The 22,408-nt window shown below is 42.0% G+C and overlaps 1 pseudogene; it reads right to left on the reverse strand.

Annotated features, from left to right (window-relative positions):
• Nucleotides 1-21,656: 21,656 nt before the first annotated feature.
• On the reverse strand, nucleotides 21,657-21,774 carry LOC126103128 (5S ribosomal RNA; annotated as a pseudogene).
• Between the last annotated feature and the right edge of the window lie 634 nt (nucleotides 21,775-22,408).

Genomic DNA, 22,408 nt, shown 5'->3' on the forward strand with positions numbered 1-22,408 from the left:
GACGGACTTTGAGCGAGGGCGTATAGTGGGCATGCGGGAGGCCGGGTGGACGTACCGCCAAATTGCTCAACGCGTGGGGCGTGAGGTCTCCACAGTACATCGATGTTGTCGCCAGTGGTCGGCGGAAGGTGCACGTGCCCGTCGACCTGGGACCGGACCGCAGCGACGCACGGATGCACGCCAAGACCGTAGGATCCTACGCAGTGCCGTAGGGGACCGCACCGCCACTTCCCAGCAAATTAGGGACACTGTTGCTCCTGGGGTATCGGCGAGGACCATTCGCAACCGTCTCCATGAAGCTGGGCTACGGTCCCGCACACCGTTAGGCCGTCTTCCGCTCACGCCCCAACATCGTGCAGCCCGCCTCCAGTGGTGTCGCGACAGGCGTGAATGGAGGGACGAATGGAGACGTGTCGTCTTCAGCGATGAGAGTCGCTTCTGCCTTGGTGCCAATGATGGTCGTATGCGTGTTTGGCGCCGTGCAGGTGAGCGCCACAATCAGGACTGCATACGACCGAGGCACACAGGGCCAACACCCGGCATCATGGTGTGGGGAGCGATCTCCAACACTGGCCGTACACCACTGGTGATCGTCGAGGGGACGCTGAATAGTGCACGGTACATCCAAACCGTCATCGAACCCATCGTTCTACCATTCCTAGACTGGCAAGGGAACTTGCTGTTCCAACAGGACAATGCACGTCCGCATGTATCCCGTGCCACCCTACGTGCTCTAGAAGGTGTAAGTCAACTACCCTGGCCAGCAAGATCTCCGGATCTGTCCCCCATTGAGCATGTTTGGGACTGGATGAAGCGTCGTCTCACGCGGTCTGCACGTCCAGCACGAACGCTGGTCCAACTGAGGCGCCAGGTGGAAATGGCATGGCAAGCCGTTCCACAGGACTACATCCAGCATCTCTACGATCGTCTCCATGGGAGAATAGCAGCCTGCATTGCTGCGAAAGGTGGATATACACTGTACTAGTGCCGACATTGTGCATACTCTGTTGCCTGTGTCTATGTGCCTGTGGTTCTGTCAGTGTGATCATGTGATGTATCTGACCCCAGGAATGTATCAATAAAGTTTCCCCTTACTGGGACAATGAATTCACGGTGTTCTTATTTCAATTTCCAGGAGTGTATCAACACGATATCGACCTTTTCCGCAATTGGTAAACGGTCCATTTTAACACGGGTAATGTATCACGAAGCAAATACCGTCCGCACTGTGGGGATGTTACGTGATACCACGTACTTATACGTTTGTGACTATTACAGCGCCATCTATCACAAACGAAAAAAGTAGTCCAACTAAAACATTCATACTTCTTTACGCACTACACGAATATGGAATAAAAAACGGGGGGGTTCCTATTTTAAAATAAGTCAGTTGATATCCGTTTGACCTATGGCAGCGCCATCTAGCGGGCTAACCATAGCGCCATCTGGTTTCCCCCTTCAAGCTAGACGAGTTTCGTTCTTTGTAGTTTTTTTTCGTTTGATGCTTATTTCGTGAGATATTTGGCCGGGTCACTATCAATGGACCACCCTATATATGCACATTACTAGGTCGACTTTCTCGTTTCGTTGACAGAAGTTGCAACACTCTGCATAGATACATACATACATACAGTAATACTTGTTCCATAGATCACGAATACGACATTTCGTAATGATGTGGAACGTATCACTTTAATGCAAGTTTTCATTACACAAAGTAATTAATTCTTTTACAGTTACTTCTTCATATTTAAAAATGCATACATTGAGTAGAAGAAGTTGTCATTCATAAATTCTTTTCATTTGTTTTTAAATGTTTGTTGGGCATCTGTCAGATTTTTAATGCTATATGGCAAATTACCAACGATTTTTGTGGCAGAATATTTCACCCCTTTCTGTGCGAAAGTCAGATTTAACACTATGCACTTTTCTGTTATTTTGGAATTGTGATGGGATCTTAATAACAAGCTTATGTAAAAGGGAAGAGGAAGCGAGAAAGGAAGAGATTTCAGATACTGGATGACGTGATGGACGGTACAACATCCAGCAGCGTTAAGAAGGAAGCAATGGATCGCAGAAAATGGAGAGGCCAAGGACCTGCTAGTATAGCAGAAAACTGATTATAATGATGATGATTAATAACAAATTTCGTAACTGAATATATGTTTTGCGAAGGTACTGTGAATATCACAAGTTCCTTACATAAATGTTTGCAAGGTCATCTTGAGTGCGTTTCAGCTGTTATTCTAATACACGCTTTCGTGCAATGAATATTTTTCTCTTAATGATGAATTACCCCCAAAATATGATGCCATATGAAAGCAGCCAATGAAAATAGGAATATTACTCTAATTTACTGATACGTTTATCACCAAAATTTGCAATAACCTTAATAGCGTAAGTAGCTGAACCTCACCGTTTCAACAGATCATCGATGTGTTTCTTCCAGTTCAATTCCTCATTAATGGAACACCCCGAAATTTTAAATATTCTGCCTTAGGAACCGACTTCTGTTCGTGGTCTATATTTATCAATGGCGTTAAGCACTTTCTCTTCAGAATTGTATATACTGTATATATATTTGCCACTAGAGAGACTAATTGTCGTGAGTAACATGATGGTGTGTAACGTAATTATGCTGTGTGTAATGTAAATATGCGTGAGAAATAGCGTGCTGTAATCCCTCGGAAAACTCAAAGCACGAATTCGAAGAGTTCGTTCGCGCTTGGAGCAGCCTCTCCTTCACTATGACAATAGCATGCCACACACGAGCGTTGCGGCATCTGCAACATTCAGATGCCTTCGGTTCAATGTCAGCAACCATCCTCCATACAGTTCCGACTCGGCCCCATCCGATCTTCATCTGTTTCCAAAACTTACAGAACACCTTCGACGACTTCATTTTGACAATTATAAATATAAAACAGTATTCGCATACAAAATCGGAAGTATTGCTTTTGAGCACGATCTCCTACTTAATATTTCTGATGGGCTCTCATTTTTTCTGTCACAAGCCGATGCTTGGATGAGGGTTTTCCGCTAGTGAGCGTAACACTAATATCTTTTACTGCAGATACAGCGTTGAATAAATATGTGATTTTTCTTAACATGGTGTCGGTTGCCATGTGGTTACATAATACTCCAACTTTAGTGCTAACCCCCTTAACTGGAGAGAACTGAGGCTCACAAGCCAAACGAGTACCAATACTCACTGCATTAAGTAGATAATTTGTGGCTCCCTAGACTTTATCATAGATTTGAATAACGGGATATTCCCAATTGCTGGTTCTGCCTGTCTCCGTTCCCTGTGTGTGTACATGTGTGTAAATCCATTCGAAAACAGTTATTTACTCCAAGTGTATAAACAGGCTTTTCATGTTGATTTCCCTTGGCAATTGATCATACCCACTCCCAGCTTGTGTATAAATAAGAGACCAAAGTAACATAGATAGTTTCTCTTTTGCATATCTTCAGTGTGGTAATAAGTTTCGTAATGAATAACCTGACTTCTCTTTTGCATATTCTGAATGTGGTATTATCTTTTGTAATAAATAACCACAATCACACTCTATTTTCGTAACAACAACGGTGTCGATTGACTAATTAATGAAATAATGTGGTGGAATTAGGGTAGACCCCTTTGCGTGCGGTGACTGACACCTAGGCTTAGTTTTATTGTCAACTGTAGCTAAGGAGACAACTGAGATAACCACTTTCACGTAGTGGTCGTTCCTCAGGTTTCTTCATACAACACATAGGCGTACCGAAGGTCAAAATATTCTCTTTGAACGTGGAATATCGTACGGGTGCTGTCGAAATTATCAGCTACGCCACCCAGAGGTCATCGAGTTGCGTGCCCTAAGGCACCTCATACCATGTACTGTGCCACTCTGATAATAAAGTACGATATATAATTTAATTAAGTACCACTTCATAAAGTACGATATTTGGTTTATCGCTGTAGGGTAGACGTTTGATTTACCTGTTAGCGTTGCTCTCTAGTTTGACTGGCCACTGGGTGCTATCGTACCTGAATATAGATTCTGCAGTGCGAAAGGGAAATTATACGTGTCAGCATTGTTTAGTTGTACTGCATATGAGTTACCATTACATCACAAAGATTCCCCAGTTATTGATGGTATTATCATATGTACTAGCCGATTTCAAGAGAAGAGATACAGTACTCGGAAGTAATCGAAATTAGTTGTTTGGTTACGTAAATGCGGTCTTTAATTATCTGCTTAACAGTACTGTTGCAAGCCTACTAGAGTTTACTTCACTGTGGTAAGAAACTAAAATGCCTTTAAAGCTTATTGCATTGTGCGAATGATATATCACAACTTTCACTAACGTATTATAGAAAATCTATTCAAAATAATTCCATTAACAATCGCTACAGCAATGGATATTAAAAACAAAACCTCTCATTCGTCAATATCAGTAGCACAAAATTACTAACGTAAAACTTTTACTAACGAAAATCCCACGCAGCAAAAATTACGTTCTTTTGTGTTGTAAATTTATCACAGTATCAGAGATTAAACGACAACTCAAATCAGCGATATAATTTAGTACCTATACCGGATTTTCTTAAAATTTGATTTTTACGAAAATAAATCTGATTACCTTTGCTTTTTCTATCTTTTCCGTACGTAATTAGTTTGCAATATTAATGAATTCAAAGTATCTATTAATCTTTGATTCTCAATTAATCTTTTTTAATAATTAATATTCTGTTCCAGACTAAATGGTCGTAATATAATTAATATTATTGGCATTAACTTCATCGCAATTTCGACTAGCTAGCCACAGACATACATTACTGGACTGGCAAAAACGCAGCATTTTCTGAAGACTGACGTTTGGTGAGGTAATATGACGGCATCAGGAAGTTTGTTTATGGTATTAATACGATTTTCTGAAGCTAAATGGCGTTGTGAGGTTTTATGAGGTGGTTTAAAGAAGGTCTGTAGTTGAGCAAACATTTGTGTACTAGTTGAGTTTAACTCATATTTTGTGGGATCGCGTTGCAAAAAGAACATCAAGTTACATACAGACACGTTTAAAGCAGACTAAGACACTTGTTTTGAACGAGAAATAGCACATTATGCTTATAGGAGCTCTCTCATAACAAGCATACTATTCAAAGTAAAGCCGAAGTTTATCAAACTTGGTTAAGCTACGTCTATTAACACTAGATTATTAAACACCTTGAAATATTCATAAACTATTTAAACACTGCCGGTATTTAGGGCAACAGAATCTGTAATGTAATTATTTAGGCTTATAAACAGTACAAAAGCAAATCTACTTAAGACGTTTCTAGTTACGCTTGCATCGAGGCTTCCTCCTTTTCTTGTGCCTATCGTATGCTGTGCGAAAAATTACAGCCGAAGACGACGAACGTTTTGACCGTTATGTCAGACCTCCAAAGGCAAGTTTATCAATTGTTTCTCACTTGTTACAACTGTTTTATCAATAAATAAACAGCTCTTTATACGTCCTTTGCGCTCGCCGCCCTATTGCGATTCTAAAGGGCCGGCTTCATAGGCGCCAGTGACACTGTATACGGTATTACCAGTCTGGTAATGTATGTCTGTGTGACTATCATACGTTCAATATCTTTGATTTTTGAAAGACCTCTTCAGTTTAATATTTCTCAATACTTTTAGTCTCGTTTTCATACAACAGGTCGTTGAAGGGCAATCTATTTTCAATCGTAAGGTGGGAGCTAAATTTTCTTTTCAGTTTCTTGGCTTTATTTTATCTCTTCTATTTCGAAATTCAGTGCAGCGAATTAGTCGTATGTGTATGAGTGCCTGCAAAATTTTAAGTCTCGCCTGACGGACGGTAATTATTGACAAAAGGGACAAACAAAAAGCTCAGACGCCACCACAACTTCAGTCCATATTAATTAAACAATGAGAACAATCTTACAGTCTCTTCAGGTGTTGACAACACGCATCCCGCTGACAATTCCTAAGTGCTTGAAATGGTCACTCGACACTTAAATCGGAAGTAAAAGCTTTGATGTACATGCGCCTTTTGTGATAGTCACCTTTAAAAGTCGTGGTCTCTTTTTAACTACATCAGACCAATATCTTCACGAAGTCACAGGCTGATCATCGCTGTAGGAACAAAATAACCTTCCGTTCTCCAATGCCACGGTCTATCAGCTAAAATAAATACTCCTGAATCATTACGTCGCTCGAGGACCAAAGTCCTCCAATGCACAACCAAAAACTGCCACTACTGTGTCTTCTTCGAACGTACCACACACCAACAAAATATGAACAACTCAGTTCACTCTGAGTGTTCTTCTTGGCTCATTAGCTTTACACAACGGAGGTTACGGATCCCAGGCCGATATCGTCAATCGAACTCACAACCGAAATCATTAGCTCTTGTTCCTTACAGCCACTTGATATTCTTCGTAAATAAATAATTACACAAGCCCGGTTAACACTAACTCGCGACCCACGATCACCCCGCATCACATAAGGTGTGTTAAACCTAACTTGTCAACCACGAAACTAGTAAACCAAGTCCAAAATTTATGTTGGCAGGATACACGAAGAAGCCTGTATTGTCTGTCGTCTTTTTCAAATAAGACTTATCACACGCTATAGCTCACTCCCGACAACTAGCGTATCATGAAATCTGTTCAAATGGTTCAAATGGCTCTGAGCACTATGGGACTTATCTTCTGAGGTCATCAGTCCCCTAGAACATAGAACTACTTAAACCTAACTAACCTAAGGACATCACACGCATCCACGCCCGAAGCAGGATTCGAACCTGCGACCGTAGCAGTTGCGCGGTTCCAGGCTGTAGCGCCTAGAACCGCTCGGCCACCACGGCCGGCATGAAATCTGTAAGACTTTTATAAACCATATATTAGAAAACTGTTACAAACTTATTTTTTTCATTGCCTTGGATATTAACATGTTTAAGTGTGCAAATTTCAGTAAGACACAAAAATGTGCTGTTTGACTTGAAAAATGGTTCAAATGGCTCTAAGCCCTATGGGACTTAATATCTGAGGTTATCAGTCCCCTAGACATAGAATTTCTGAAACCTAACTAACCTAAGGACATCACACACATCCATGCCCGTGGCAGGATTCGAACCTGTGTCCGCAGGAGCCGCGTGGTTCCGGACTGAAACACCTAGAACCGCTCGACCACAGCGGCCGGCGGTTTGAACTTGACACAGCAGAACTATCACGCTAGACGCAGGGGCTTGTATGACGATGACAAATGAAATCTGGCAGCGTGTGTTCTCTTCGGATGATCCAGATACTAATGGAACCATCGCGACGCTAAGCGTGCGCCCATGGTGCGCGAAATGGCGTTGCACTGCCCGCGTCCCTACCTGTCTTCCTGCAAACAAGCTCATATTCAGAGCTACCTACAAGATGTTCCGAAACTATACATTCAGGTCTCTGAAGTCAACTTGTAATGTTATGGAACATATTGCCACTGGTGCTGCAGTAATCTCTCGTACGTGTGTCCCTGGCTTGGACTGTGTACGGACACTGAAAACTGCTCTGTGTACGGATGTTTGGCCCTGAGGTATGCTTGGAAACACACCGATTCATTCGCGAGAATCACCGCCTTGTAGAATAAAAGTGACTTCCTTGTATAGACACCGATCCAGCGGCAATCATTACCACTTTGTGAAAACAGCACTAAACTGTGAAGGGAAATGGACGAGCTGCTGCGAGAGAGTATCTTCAGGGCCTTCCCACCCGACGGGTTCCACGACACCAGACATTCGGACGTATGTATCGCCTACTACTTGTAACAGGCACTGTCGTGAAAGTATCCATGGTACAGGTCGGAATCGAACAATGAGAACACTCGAAACAGAATACGAGATTCTGAGACTTTTTGAAGACACTCCGTCTACAAGTACACTAAGTATGGAACACATCCTTGCGCCATACGTAGTCTTTTCTGGCTTCCTCTTTCCCGTATTCAGCACGTGGCAGCATTAACACCTTAAGATTTGTCCAAAGGGTGCGATTCGCACAAAGGTTTTTCCAACAGACTGCCCTACACCTCTTATTTTCGGCCAAGGTCCTGTACACCGAAGTGGCTTTGTTAACCCGTGAATGCTGTTTGACTATCAACAGTTCGCATGTTTGGGCATGTGTGAATCCACGGGCAAATCGACCTCTGATCACCACCAGCAATTCGGTGTCAATGTGTGGGCTGGCATTATCAGTGATAGTTTGATTGGACCATACATTTTTTCCATTCCATCTCGACGGCCGGGGATCTCAAATCTTTGTGGAACATGTGTTGCCAGAACTGCTGCAGGACGTACCTCTGTAGGTCACATCTACACCTACATCTACATGGATTCTCTGCAAATCACATTTAAGTGCCTGGCAGAGGGTTCATCGAACCACCTTCACAATTCTCTACTTTTCCAATCTCGTACAGCGCGCGGAAAGAATGAACACCTATATCTTTCTGTATCAGCTCTGATTTCCCTTATTTTATCATGATGATCGTTCCGCCCTATGTAGGTCGGTGTGAACAAAATATTTTCGCATTTGGAGGAGGAAGTTGGTGATCGGAATTTCGTGAGAAGATTCCGTCGCAATGGAAAACGCCTTTCTTTTAATGATTTCCAGCCCAAATCTTGTATTATTTCTGTGACACTGTCTCCCATATTTCGCGATAATACAAAACGTGCTGCCTTTCTTTGAGCTTTTTTGGTGTACTCCGTCAATCCTACCTGATAAGGATCCTACACAGCGCAGCAGTATTCTAAAAGAGGACGGACAAGCGTAGTGTAGGCAGTCTCCTTAGTAGGGCTGTTACACTTTCTAAGTGTCTTGCCAATAAAACGCCGCCTTTGGTTAGCCTTCCCCACAACATTTTCTGTGTGTTCTTTCCAGTTTACGTGGTTCGTAATTGTAATACCTAGCTATTTAGTTGAATTTAAGGCTTTTAGATTAGACTGATTTATCGTGTAACCGAAGTTTAACGAGTTCCTTTTAGCTCTCATGTAGATGACGTCCCACTTTTCGTTATTTAGGGTCAACTGCCACTTTTCGCACCATTCAGATATCTTTTCTAATTTGTTTTGCAGTTTGTTGTGATCTTCTGATGACTTTATTAGTCTGTAAACGAAAGCGTCATCTGCAAACAACCGAAGACGGCGGCTCAGACTGTCACCCAAATCGTTTATATAGATAAGGAACAGCAAAGGGCCTATAACACTACTTTGGAGAACGCTTGAAATCACTTCTGTTTTGCTCGATGACTTTCCGTCAATTACTACTAACTGTGACCTCTCTGACAGGAAATCGCAAATCCAGTCACATAACTGAGACGATATTCCATACGTACGCCATTTTACTGCGAGCCGCTTGTGTGGTACAGTGTCAAAAGCCTTCCGGAAATCCAGGAATACGGAATCGATCTGAAATCCCTTGTCAATAGCACTCAGCACTTCATGTGAAAAAGAGCTAGTTGTGTTTCACAGGAACGATGTATTCTAAACCCATGTTGACTGTGTGTCAATAGAGCATTTTCTTCGAGGTAATTTGTAATGTTTGACACAATGTATGTTCTAAAATCCTCCTGCATATCGACGTTAACGATATGGGCCTGTAATTTAGTGGATTACTCCTACTACCTTTCTTGAATATTGGTGTGACCTGTGCAACTTTCCAGTCTTTGGGTACGGATCTTTCGTCGAGCGAACGTTGTAAATGATTGTTAAATATGGAGCTAATGCATTAGCATACTCCGAAAGGAACCTAATTGGTACACTGTCTGGACCAGGAGACTTGCTTTTATTAAGTGATTTGCGTTACTTCACTACTCCGAAAATATTTACTTCTACGTTACTCATCTTGGCAGCTGTTCTCGATTCGAATTCTGGAATATTTATTTCGTCTTCTCTTGTGAAGGCATTTCGGAAGGTTGTGTTTAGAAAATCTGCTTTGGCAGCACTGTCTTCGAGAGTATCTCCATTGTTATTGGGCAGAGAAGTCATTGATTGTTTCTTGCCGCTAACATACTTCGCATATGACCAGAATCTCTTGGGATTTTCTGCCAGGTTTCGAGTCAAAGTTTCGTTGTGGAAACTGTTATAGGCGTCTCGTATTTAACTCTTCGCTAAGTTTCGAGCTTCTGTAAAGGAACGCCAATATTGGGGATTTTGCGTCTGTTTAAATTTGGCATGTTTGTTTCGTTGATTCTGCAACAGTTTAGTGTACCAAAGAGGATCAGATCCGTCGTTTGTTAGTTTATTTGGTATAAACCTCTCAATTGCTGCCGATACTAATTATTAATTTGGAATGGGTGGAGATTGTCTCTCAAGAAGGCGTAAAGTGAATTTTTATCTGTTTTTTTCTTTGTAATAGGTATATTTTTCGAGGATTTGGGGATTACAATATGTAGTCTCACTCCGACAACCCTGTGTTCATTAATCCCTATATCGGTTTTGATGCTCGTTATTAACGCAGGATTATTTGTTGCTAAGAGGTCAAATGTGTTTTCACAACCGTTTACTATTCGCGTGGGCTCATGTACTAAGTGCTCGAAATAATTTTCAGAGAATGCGTTTAGCACAATTTCGGATGATATTTTATGCGTACCTCCGGAGTTAAACATGTATTTTCGACAACATATGGAGGGTAAATTAAAGTCACCACCAACTATTATCGCATGAGTCGGGAACGTGTTTGAAATCAAACTCAAGTTTTCTTTCCACCTTTCAGCAACTGTATCATCTGAACTGGGAGGTCGGTAAAAGGATCCAGTTATTATTTTATTCCGGTTGCCAACAATGACCTCTGCCCATACTAACTCGCATGAAGTATCTACTTCAATTTACACATAGGATTTACTTCCAACACGATGGTATGCCAGCCCATTTCAGCATTGATGTAGGAATCATTTGTCACCTCCGGGAATCGATGGATCATCTGAGATGGTCCTGTAGCCTGACCACCCATGACACCTGACCTCATGTGTCTGGAGTTCTTCCTCTGATGGTTTATGAAGCAGCTGGTGTATGAAACCGCTGTGAAAAAGAAGACTTCGTCACCAGAACTGCCATCGCTGCTGGTACCACTGTGGATATGCCAGTTATCTTCGAACGGACTTGACAATCAATGATCCGGCAATGTCCAGAGTGTATTCAGGCCAATGATCACGCATTCTAACAGTTCCTGTGAATGCCACTGCCGCAGTTAGCGTGCTGAACTACCCTCAGTCTACATCGTCCCCAGCATTAGAGATTGCCACTAGGGACAATATATACGATAACTACATATATTTGTTTCTATTTTCACTACCTCCTGTATTCACTACCTTAACACCCTGTATACTGTCCTGAACGTACGACCGAACAACAAGTCTGCCCTCTCGGGCGCTAGTCACACAGAATCTTTGACATTCTACAGGACGTTGAGCGTGATCGTCCTGAACTCAAAGAATTCCATTTTCACATTACAGCCGTGGGATCCGACCACCGGAAGCAGCAATATCGCTGCAGTATAAACAACAGTCTCAACAAGCCGCGATGATGCCATTGTCGAAACCCGACACATGCCGATAGGCGCTTCTTCTTCTTCTTCTTCTTACACGAGAAACAATAAAGTGTTCTTACATACAAACATTCAAATGCGATTTGTGAGCGGGAAACCCGCTACGAAATATTCCCTCACACACAGGATGTAGATGCCATTACTCCTACTCTTAAGTGAGGTTGTGCTGCAGTACTGATCAAGAAAGATTCGCAAACTGAGATTATTGTTCCGCGTCAACTATACAGTATTTCAGAACAAGTGAAAACTTGTGTCGGATCAGGACTCGAAACCGGATCTCTCACTTGTCGCTTAACAACTTCAGCTGTTTGCAAGTGCTCGCACTGTACTATCGTGATTCCCACACAGGCCGAGACACTGTTTTTCTATCGTCATATTACTCTGCTATGATATGAAATACTGTACTCGAGTGCAGTGTCCGTGTCGTACTATATGGACCGAAGCAACTTTTTTTCGGAACGTATGTACGTCCGAAGCACCATTACTTCTCACCGTACAGTACAACAAAGGCGATGCATTAGATTACAGTGCTTCACGCCATAGCAGTGCCGGGGCCCACAGAAAATAGGACTCCGCAACAAACCTGTGACGTCACACCAGTCACCTTGTGTGACATCGCGAACGATCGGCTACGTCCAGGTACAGATGGGAAATCAGTGTATCAACGAGAAGGTAGCCAATACAGCCAGTAATTTGGTCATATGTTATCCATAGCGTGAATCTGTCCAAACGCCCAGCTGTGAAGTATTAAAATGGGCTCAAATAGTAACGCGCTGCCCGCCATACACGGTCGCAGCAGCTCTTAAGACCTGTAGTGTCACGTGCTGTGACGTACGCCACAGGACCAATATCGCTCGTTGGAGCCAGAGAAGTTCAATATGATGATCGAAAAACAAAATCAACCTGGGCAGGAATCACGGTACTATAGTACGAGCAATAGTAAATGTAGACAAGGGCACAAACGGAAGTCTGGGCCACTAGTGGAAGCGCGCTCGGAAAGCCGGAGTCGCAAAGGCGACTGCACGTGACAAGTGGGAAATGCGGGTTCGAGTTCCGGTCTCTACAAATTTTCGTTTGTTCTAAAATATTCTACAGCTGCATGTCATGTATAGATTGTTCGAAAATTCCCGTTACACACTTCAAGGGCTTGTAGAGAGGTGTGAGTACATAATGCTTTGAATAGGAACCCAAGCCCGGAAACGTACCATTTATGTTGCACGACAAAAAAGAACCCAGCATACTGTACGTTCAGCACGGTACTGATGCATTACAACAGCGACTCGATATGACGGCCACCGCCGATGTTACAGACAATGTGCCTACTAAGCATGTTGTGGTACACATTCTCCATGCCACGTGGTGTTTCTTCAGTTTCTAGTGCAGCGAACAGAACTCAGGCCAGCTGATCTTCCGTTGAGTCTACAGGAGTCATACTACACGTGATGCTGTCTACATTATTGAATATAGTAGAGGGAAACATTCCACGTGGGAAAAATATATCTAAACACAAAGACGATGAGACTTACCAAACAAAAGCGCTGGCAGGTCGATAGACACACAAACAAACACAAACACAAACACAAACATATGTTTGTGTTTGTTTGTGTGTCTATCGACCTGCCAGCGCTTTTGTTTGGTAAGTCTCATCGTCTTTGTTTTTAGATATGTCTACATTATTGGATACAAAAGAAGCAACTCTGAGACTTTTCTCTTTCCCTCAGCAGACGTTGCCGCATTACGCGTCCGTAATGAAAGCGTCTTCGTAAAATGCTAACGGTTGGTTTACGGATATGGGCTCCTATTCAAAATACACCGAATCGCCAGAGACACTGGTATAGGTATGCATATTCGAGGACAAGGATATGGAGACAGGCAGAATAGGACGCTGTGTTCGGCAACGCCTATATGAGATAATAAGTGTCTGGCCCAATTGTTAAATCGGTTGCTGGTGCTACAATGGCAGGTTATCAAGATTTAAGTGAGCTGAACGTAGTGTTATAGTCGGCGCACGAGCAATGGGACACAACATCCACGAAGTAGTGATTAAGAGGAGATTTTCGCGTACGACCATTTCACGAGTGTACCATTAATATCAGGAATCTGGTAAAACATCAAGTCTGCGCCCGGAAAAAAATCCTCCACGAATGGGATCAATGTAGATTGTAGACAATCGTTGAACGTGACAGATATGCAACCCTTCCGCAAATTGCTGCAGACTTCAATGCTGGGCCATTCAACGAAACATCATCGATACCCTTGATGTTTGCATCACACAAAGATTTACGCCTCGCCTGAGCCCGTCAACATCAACATTGCACTGTTGATGACTGGAAATATGTTGCCTGGTCAGACGAATCTCGTTTCAAATTGTATCGAAAGAAGGGACGTGTACGGGTATGGAGACAGCTTCATGAATCCATGGACCCTGCATGTCAGCTGGGGACTGTTCAAGCTGGCGGAGGCTCTGTAATGGTGGGGGGAGTGTGCAGTTGAAGTGATATGGGACCCCTAATGCGTCTAGATACGACTCTGACAGGTGACACGTACGTAAGCATCCTGTCTGAATACCTGCATCCATTCATGTCCATTGTGAATTCCAACGGACTTTGGCAATTCCAGCAGGAAAATGCGACACCCCACACGTCCAGAATTGCTACAGTGTGGCTCCAGGAACACTCTCTGAGTTTAAACACTTCCGCTGGCCACCAAACTCCCCAGACGTGAACATTATTGAGTATATGTGGGACGCCTTGCAATGTGCGGTTCAGAAGAGATTTCCAATCCCTCGTACTATACGGGTTTAAGGACAGCCCTGACAGTGTTAATTCCCTCCAGCACTACTTCAGACATTAGTCGAGTCTACGACACGTCGTCTTACAGTACGTCTCACCGGGACCCTACACGACATTAGGCAGGTGTACCAGGTTTTTTGTCTCTTCATAGTATTATGTACTCACTGCCCTCTCCAACGCCCTATAAAATGTAGATCAACCGAGACAATGCACTACAGTACAAAAATGCTAATGATTTACTTATCTTTCCACGCAGTACATTTTGTGTCAAACTGATATTTGTTGCAATTCATCTTCATGATGTTGCATTTCTAATGGCGAGAGGATTATGTGCCGACAGTTTATTGCCATACAAGGAACGCCTCCATCCAGGCGACGAAGCTTTCAGCATATTGCCCTGAGATGTGTACTAACACGAGCGTCTGACAGTGGAACATCGGGAGACCATCTGTCACTTGCCAACGCGTGTACAGCCTTGAGGACAGGTTCACGGGGACAGCGCTGGTACAGCAGAGGGGCGGCGAGGCTCGGACAAAGCTGGCACGTGCGGCGATTAAAGATGCACGGTAATTACCGTGGCCGCGGCCGCTGTGCCGGGGGAGCGACCCGCCGCTAATGAACTAGGCCATAATTAGGCGGCGCTGACAGCGGAAGCAAAGCGAAAGCAAGGGGGCGCCTGCCCTAATGCGGCGTAATGATCGGCCAGCGCGCAGCCTTTGCACGTCGCGCGCAGCAGATGAGCGAAGTGCCGGAATCTTCTCAGCTGGACTCCTCGGCTACGTCGTTTGTCGAGGTACTGGGGAGCCGTTGTGACGGACCACCTCAGTCGGCAGTTGGAGCAGACATGTCATGTTATTTATCATTCTTGAAGTGACGAGGCTCTGACACAACTAGATGTACTTATATGGATATAGCGTCTGTTTTTGGACATCTCCGAAAGAACAGACACCATATCCATATAAGTATATAATTCTGGCCACACTGGTCATGACCTCCTCCTCCTGTGCGGATGCACACATATTCCCCGAACTCTTACGGGACTTGGTAAGAATGTCTTCCACGAGTAATGAGTGTGTTGGGGTGGGACACTACGAATGTAGTTTGTGGACATACAAGGTCAGAATGTGGGTCTCGCGGGAGGCGTGCGAGACATAGTCCCTGCAGTAGCGCTATCCTTTGTGCCCTCGGTGGCTTAGATGGATAGAGCGTCTGTCATGTAAGTAGGAGACCCCGGGTTCGAGTCCCGGTCGGGGCACACATTTTCACCTGTCCCCGTCGATATATACCAACGCCCGTTAGCAGCTGACGGTATTAATATAATTCTAACAACTAGTTGTTGGCAGCAGATTGGTGCTTTCTGAAAGGTAACTGGTGTTGTAGGAATATTTCCATTACTGCAGTAGTCGATACCAGTGGTTAATGAAGCACTCGATACGAAGTTGTATCTGCATTAAGTGATACACGTGATCACATGTATTATTTTATTCGGTATGTGTTGTGAGTCATAAAACGTATATCTGGCTTTATATAGCAATTAAAGCTCATCACCACATTTTTATAGAATTATTCTACAAGAAAATAGAAGTAATTAAAAACAAAAGGAAGAACTAAAAGTTCAAAGAACGCTTTATCTTTCTTTCATGCTACCTACGAAATATGTAATGTACAACTAGAACGTTCCAGAAATAGTCAAAATTTTATTAAAGACGTTTCAGATTAAACGTAATTATTCATTATTAGGTTGTAATAATTGACTGTAATAATTGATTGTAATAATGGATTCTATACTAGTAGAAACATTTTATTTAAAGGAATATGGTGAAATTACCGTGTCCATAAAGCATGTATTGCATAAAATTCCTATAGAGGAAATATTTACCTATACTTGTACTGACACGCCTCACAAGAGAATGGTCTACTCCGACATGTAGAGACCCGCCCTAAAATTTTTTATGCAAGAATAATATCAGAAAGGAACACAATGGCAAAATTTTAGCTGCTCAGACAGACTGAAAGTATGTTTCTCTTTTCAAAAAAAAGCTTGTAATTGCCAAATTTATAGCTCGTTAGGTGGCTGGTGATCTGTAAGCTAGTACCGTAGTTGTAGTAGGCAGCGCATGCGCAACACAGCAGGTGCATATTCTTGGTTGTCGGTACATCAGTAAACAGATAACACAGCACCACGAGGTCGTAACTGTGTGTCTGAAATCTTATGGGGCTTAACTGCTAAGGTCATCAGTCCCTAAGCTTACACACTATTTAACCTAAATTATCCTAAGGACAAACACACACACACACACCCATGCCCGAGGGAGCACTCGAACCTCCGCCCGGATTACGGTCGTAATTTCTAAAGCAAATTTCAGTTTTCAGTGATAGTTTGTCTGTCACAGTTTTTCACAGTTACTAATCATTAGAATTCACAGCTCATTAACATGCATAATAATTAACAGTTCTTTTTGTGGTATCGCTAAATGTTAACAATGGAGATGAAACTGGATTAATATTTGTGTTTTCTTCGTCCGTGCTACCTAATAGCATTTGTGTTAATGGAGGTTTCAGAGTTTGATAGTTATGTGAAATTCAAAAAATGGTTCAAATTGCTCTGATCACTATGGAACTTAACATCTGATGTCATCAGTCCCCTATAATTCAGTACTACTTAAACCTAACTAACCTAAGGACATCACACACATCCATGCCCGAGGCAGCATTCGAACCTGCGACCGTAATGGTCGCGCGGTTCCAGATTGAAGAGCCTAGAACTGCTCGGCCACACTGGCCGGCTATGTGGAATTCAGAAACGTTTTAACCCTCGCAAAGGTGAAATATGAAGAATGTGGTATGCAACAGAAGTCACCTGATTTTCCTGAAGCCCTGCATATGTGTTATATAACAGTTACTTTCTCAGACATTCATTCGAATTATGTCGAAATTTTTTGAGAAATCATGTAAACATTAGAAGAAACAAGAAACAATTGTAACGATTTCTTGAACTGAGGTTTTAACGATGATTCTTGTGCAAGTCAAAGTGGAGAATAAAAATACAATACCTTATTAGCACAATGGAAACATGTACAGTAATAGCTTTCGGTCACAAAGAAAAGGCAGTAAACTGCTTGGTTGAACGAAGGAGGAAGAAAGCACTTGAAGTTAAGCAGTAGGCTAAGTCGGTTTTGTTTCGGAAAATCTGAACGTAAATTGTATAAATGGAAGATAGATTTACACGATGTATGGAATATGTGGCGAAATGAAGTTCATGAAATTATGAAAGAAAAACTATTCGCAAAATTAAGTATCACTTGTGATATTTTGTGCGCCGTTAGTAAGGGAGATCTACAAAACATGGCCTTTTGGTTACATAGTTTCAGGAAAGCACACAGAAAAGTAAATCACAAACTTACGAAGTTTACTTAAAGTAAACATATAGAGGACTTACTAGAAGGTACTATTACAAAGAAATTCGTAGCTGATGTGAATATGAAGCTTCTTATAACCCTTAAAATGCTTGTATAGGGGCAGTCAGGTCCCGTACAGATACTGCGTGCAAACTGTACTTCATCATTCCGGACAAAAAATAAAAAAAAAAGCAAGAGTCGTTTGTGCAGTCGATGAATGCTACGACCCATTCGTATGCAACAGTGACAGTGAAAATTATGTTTCCGCAGCTTTATATCTGTCTTGACAAACCTCAACGCAAATTAGAGTTAAAAATTTAAAAAAAAAAGAGATTGTTTTGTTGCAAAAGTCTTGTAATCGACGTAGCGAAATCATGAAAATGGAAGAGAATAATTACCAATATTACAGCCGAAACGTCTTCTTACCTGTTGCAGAAATTAACTCTTTGCTTCTGTTGGACGCTTGGCCTGGCTATACACCTCTGTCTATAGGAGGACGACGAAAATACTGTTATCATGATTCGTATTCCACTCGGAACTGTAGTGTGATTCAGCCTCTCGATAAAAAAGATATTTGAACAGCACATTTTTCGAAAGTTTTCGGACAGTTTACTTTCCAGTAGAACAACTAAACGCCAGTCATTTTTGCAATGTGAATTTGCATCACCACGTTTTACGAATTTGATCAAGTATGCCTGGCACGCGGCGCTGTAAATGGAGAACAATGGCGACGGCCAATTCTTTCTCCATCCCGGTTCTGTCAAAATAAAATTAATAATTACTGTGAAGTACTGGAAGCAGAATGTTTTTTTTTTTTCATTACCCAGTAGTTACGTCGTCGTTTTGTGACGAATGCAAGGAAAAAACAAGGAACTGTTTCATTGCCAGTAAAATATATATTATTTAAACACTATTGTAAGATCCCTGCTACCATGTCACCAAATTAAAGACCCCATTGTTGAAAGTCGTCTGTAATGTAACATAATACACTGCCTTGATTTTCTTTCCTCTGCTAGTCACTTGTAGAACAGTTGCATCTCGAACAGCTTAGCTTCCGATATGAACTGTAAGTTATTCAAAGTATAATTATTTAAAATATTTTTGGTGCCAATGTTGTAAATTCGCGTGTCTGCACTTTGGACTTCGCGCTACGCAGCGCTACGTTCTCCTGTCACGGCTGCGTCTGGTTATTCGCCAATTCGCGCGCCAGTCAGGAAGTATTGTACAGACAGCTGTTACAAGCGGTTCTTCGTGATGCCAAAATTAGTAACTTCAACGGCCTTTTTAAAAAATGTTTGTAGTGTGCCTTAGCAGCTAAAGGTTTGGCAGTGCATTTTTTCCGATGTATCCCTCCCGTGAGAAAAGTTTCAGGCTAAGTATCGACTTGTAGGCTTCGACTATTTACTAGTCAGTTGAAACTTCCATTTCCACAATTTTGAAAGAATAATTTGCTTCTTCTAAAAATATTTAGTTTGGAAGCTTATTGATTACAGAAAATTTCCTACACTCGAACATTTTTTTCGAAACGGAAAAATATTCTTACAACTCTAATTTTTCAGGTTTTTAAAAATGTATATTTTGTCGGTATTAATGTGTAGATTATAACAATTAGTGTAATTAAAAAAGTTTCTGTTTCGCTGACACACTCGAGGGAAATGCGAGATTTGAAGTATTGCCACTGTGCGCCAACTCCAAGTAGGTCTGTGTTTTTGGTTTTCGTCGTGCAAACATACTACGCCAGTAGCTGCACAACCCGTATTTTGTTTTTGTGCTTTAGAAACAGTGTGTCTTTCATCAGAAACTGGTATCTTGTTTCACCTCTCTGTAGAATACATGTGAATAGCTTTTCTGCTGTTGCTAAATGACGAACAAGTCAAAACTTTCAGTCATTCCATAACAAAGCCGAACTTAGACAAAGAGTACCAAGCAAGAGTGAGATGAAAATAAAACATACTTTGGTCGTGCGGTAGCGTTCTCGCTTCCCACGCCCGGGTTCCCGGGTTCGATTCCCGGCGGGGTCAGGGATTTTCTCTGCCTCGTGATGGCTGGGTGTTGTGTGCTGTCCTTAGGTTAGTTAGGTTTAAGTAGTTCTAAGTTCTAGGGGACTGATGACCTTGGATGTTAAGTCCCATAATGCTCAGAGCCATTTTTGAAAACATACTTTGTTTGTGGTTATTTCTTTCCAGTGTTGATTAAGTGGTGCAAAAATCGTGTATATTTATATCTAAAATCCTCATACTCTGCCCGACGTTAAATTTCGTTGCCTACTGACTGGGAAAGCATACTGCAATCGCTTACCAAAGGCGTCACTGAAAGACGCTACAGGACGAACATTTGGCGTAAAGATCGATCACGAATCGTGAAAATAAGGATGTTGAAACATAACGCAGTAGTTCGGATTGCTGAAAGGAAAATATTCCAGTGAGAGCTACGACTCGTTACATCGGACGTTGTATTTAATAAGTTCACCTAATGGTATTTTCTTGTAGTTTGTGTCTACAGGATGTCCAGAAGGTATATTCAAGATATAACAGCGATCATTCGAACCAAAAATGTCTAGTAAACGCGGGCTGTATAATGTATGCTTATGAGCGCGTCATTTTCGGTACTGCGAAACAGATCTCTTCTACAGCAAACTCTTTTCAGAGAAGTGGTTGAATGGCCGAAAGCAAGGACAAAATATACATTAAACAAGGGCTCTAAAGTGCATATCTTAACAGCAACTAGCACTTGCTCATTTTCCGCCATTGTGACAAATACGTCTTTTACTGAACAACTGCTCATAGCTCAAAACTTTTGCATATTAGAGTCCACGTTTGCTTTACAACTTTTTGTGGTTTTTGTCCATACTGCCTCCACCAAAAATATGAAAAGCAAAATATTTGTTTCACATTAACGAAACTGAAGTGGTGCCCATTACTCTTGAGGTATGCGTTGTAGAGGCCATGTTTGCCCGACGTATTTGCTTCGAATGATCGTTCCTTTCAAATCTCTGAATATTGACCATTCCTCGAGGGACACCCGGAATAGAATGGAAGATCAGTGTGCGTACGTGCGTGTGTGATTTATTGGCAGTTGGTCCAGATTCTTTTCATACTTCCAAGCATAACCTGTTCTATAAGGTGACTGAGTCGAAGGTAAAGTTACGATATTATGTAACTATGCGGATATCTTCATTGAAAATGAATCCCATGAAACCAATGAAAAGTGGCTGATTCTGGATTCGCTGAGATTTGCGGATGCAGGAATTAACTTGTGATTGCGATTTGGTATTTACTTCGGCAACGGTTGTATACTGATAAGCTCAGCGGCGATCTATCCTGCGTGAGTAAAGAGCATAAGCCAGCAGCTCCAAATACGTGGTTTAGTTGGAACAATCCTATTCCTAAGCCGCGATGCTGTAGCCTACATATATTTCACCCAGTCACAAAATCCCTGTTCCAGGTTGCCTAGTTAACGGCTTCTAAGGGCAACAAAACGGCTTCCTAGGGCAACGATAACTTTGTTTTTATTATTTCATACTATTAATTATCGAATTTAATAATTCAATGTACTCGCATAAACTACTTATTAAGAGATATAACGTTACGTTAGCGGTTCAACACAGTAAGTCAACTATTAAAGTTAATAAACTGTGTGTAGGCTATGTCTTGAGACTCATGGCGTACAATTTACCCAGCCGTATACAACCAGTATTTTTAGAATTATAATTCTTAGCGACGTCCAACAAAAAGCACTCCGACCGCCGTATCGTCCTCAGCTGAGGATGCGGGCGTGTAGTCAGCACACCGCTCTCCCGGTCGTTATGATGGTTTTCTTTGACAGGAGCCGCTACTATTCGATCGAGTAGCTCCTCAATTGGTATCAAGAGGCTGAGAGCACCCCTAAAAATGGCAACAGCGTATGGTTTCCCGGATGGTCAACCATCCAAGTGCTGGCCACGCCCGACAGCACTTAACTTCAGTGATCTGACGGGAACCGGTGTATCCACTGCGGCAAGGCCGTTGCCATGACGTCCAAAAAACTTTGCACATAGTTTCAAACGTTTGCGAAACCATTTCTCAGACACATCACCCACAAAATAATGAAAGGAAAAAAAAATTCGCTTGCTGAATATTCATTATTCATGCAATACAACTTCAACGTAAGGTGTGACGTTTGATGTCATTACTTCTTTACTGACAACTGTATTCCTTGAAATTTTTTCACACAACATCCACTTACACCACTGAACGTACTTGTAAAATTATATCATTGTTCAACACATAGTTCAGGAGACATGCCATCATTAATACTGAGATGTGTGAAAAACTAGCTTTTTTAAAACAGAGTGGAAATAACCCAAACTATACTGATCATAATGAAGGCACTTAGCAACATCCAACAAACTCTGGACATTATTTCAAACTTTTCTGAACTTTTTCTCGGTTACATTTCCACAAAATAAAATGCAATACAGTTTATTGGTTAATCAACGTTCGTAGTTCACACGGTGTAGCTTCAGCGCCAGCCATTAGGTATTATTTTACTATTGATTTACTGCTAATTCTTTTCACCGTTTATTTTACTGTCTGTATCCACATGTACCTCTGAAGATACCTACAAAATTATTTGATTGTGCAATACATAGTTTAGGAGAAAAA

Source organism: Schistocerca cancellata, chromosome 1 (genome assembly GCF_023864275.1).
Source record: "Schistocerca cancellata isolate TAMUIC-IGC-003103 chromosome 1, iqSchCanc2.1, whole genome shotgun sequence".
NCBI lineage: Eukaryota > Metazoa > Arthropoda > Insecta > Orthoptera > Acrididae > Schistocerca > Schistocerca cancellata.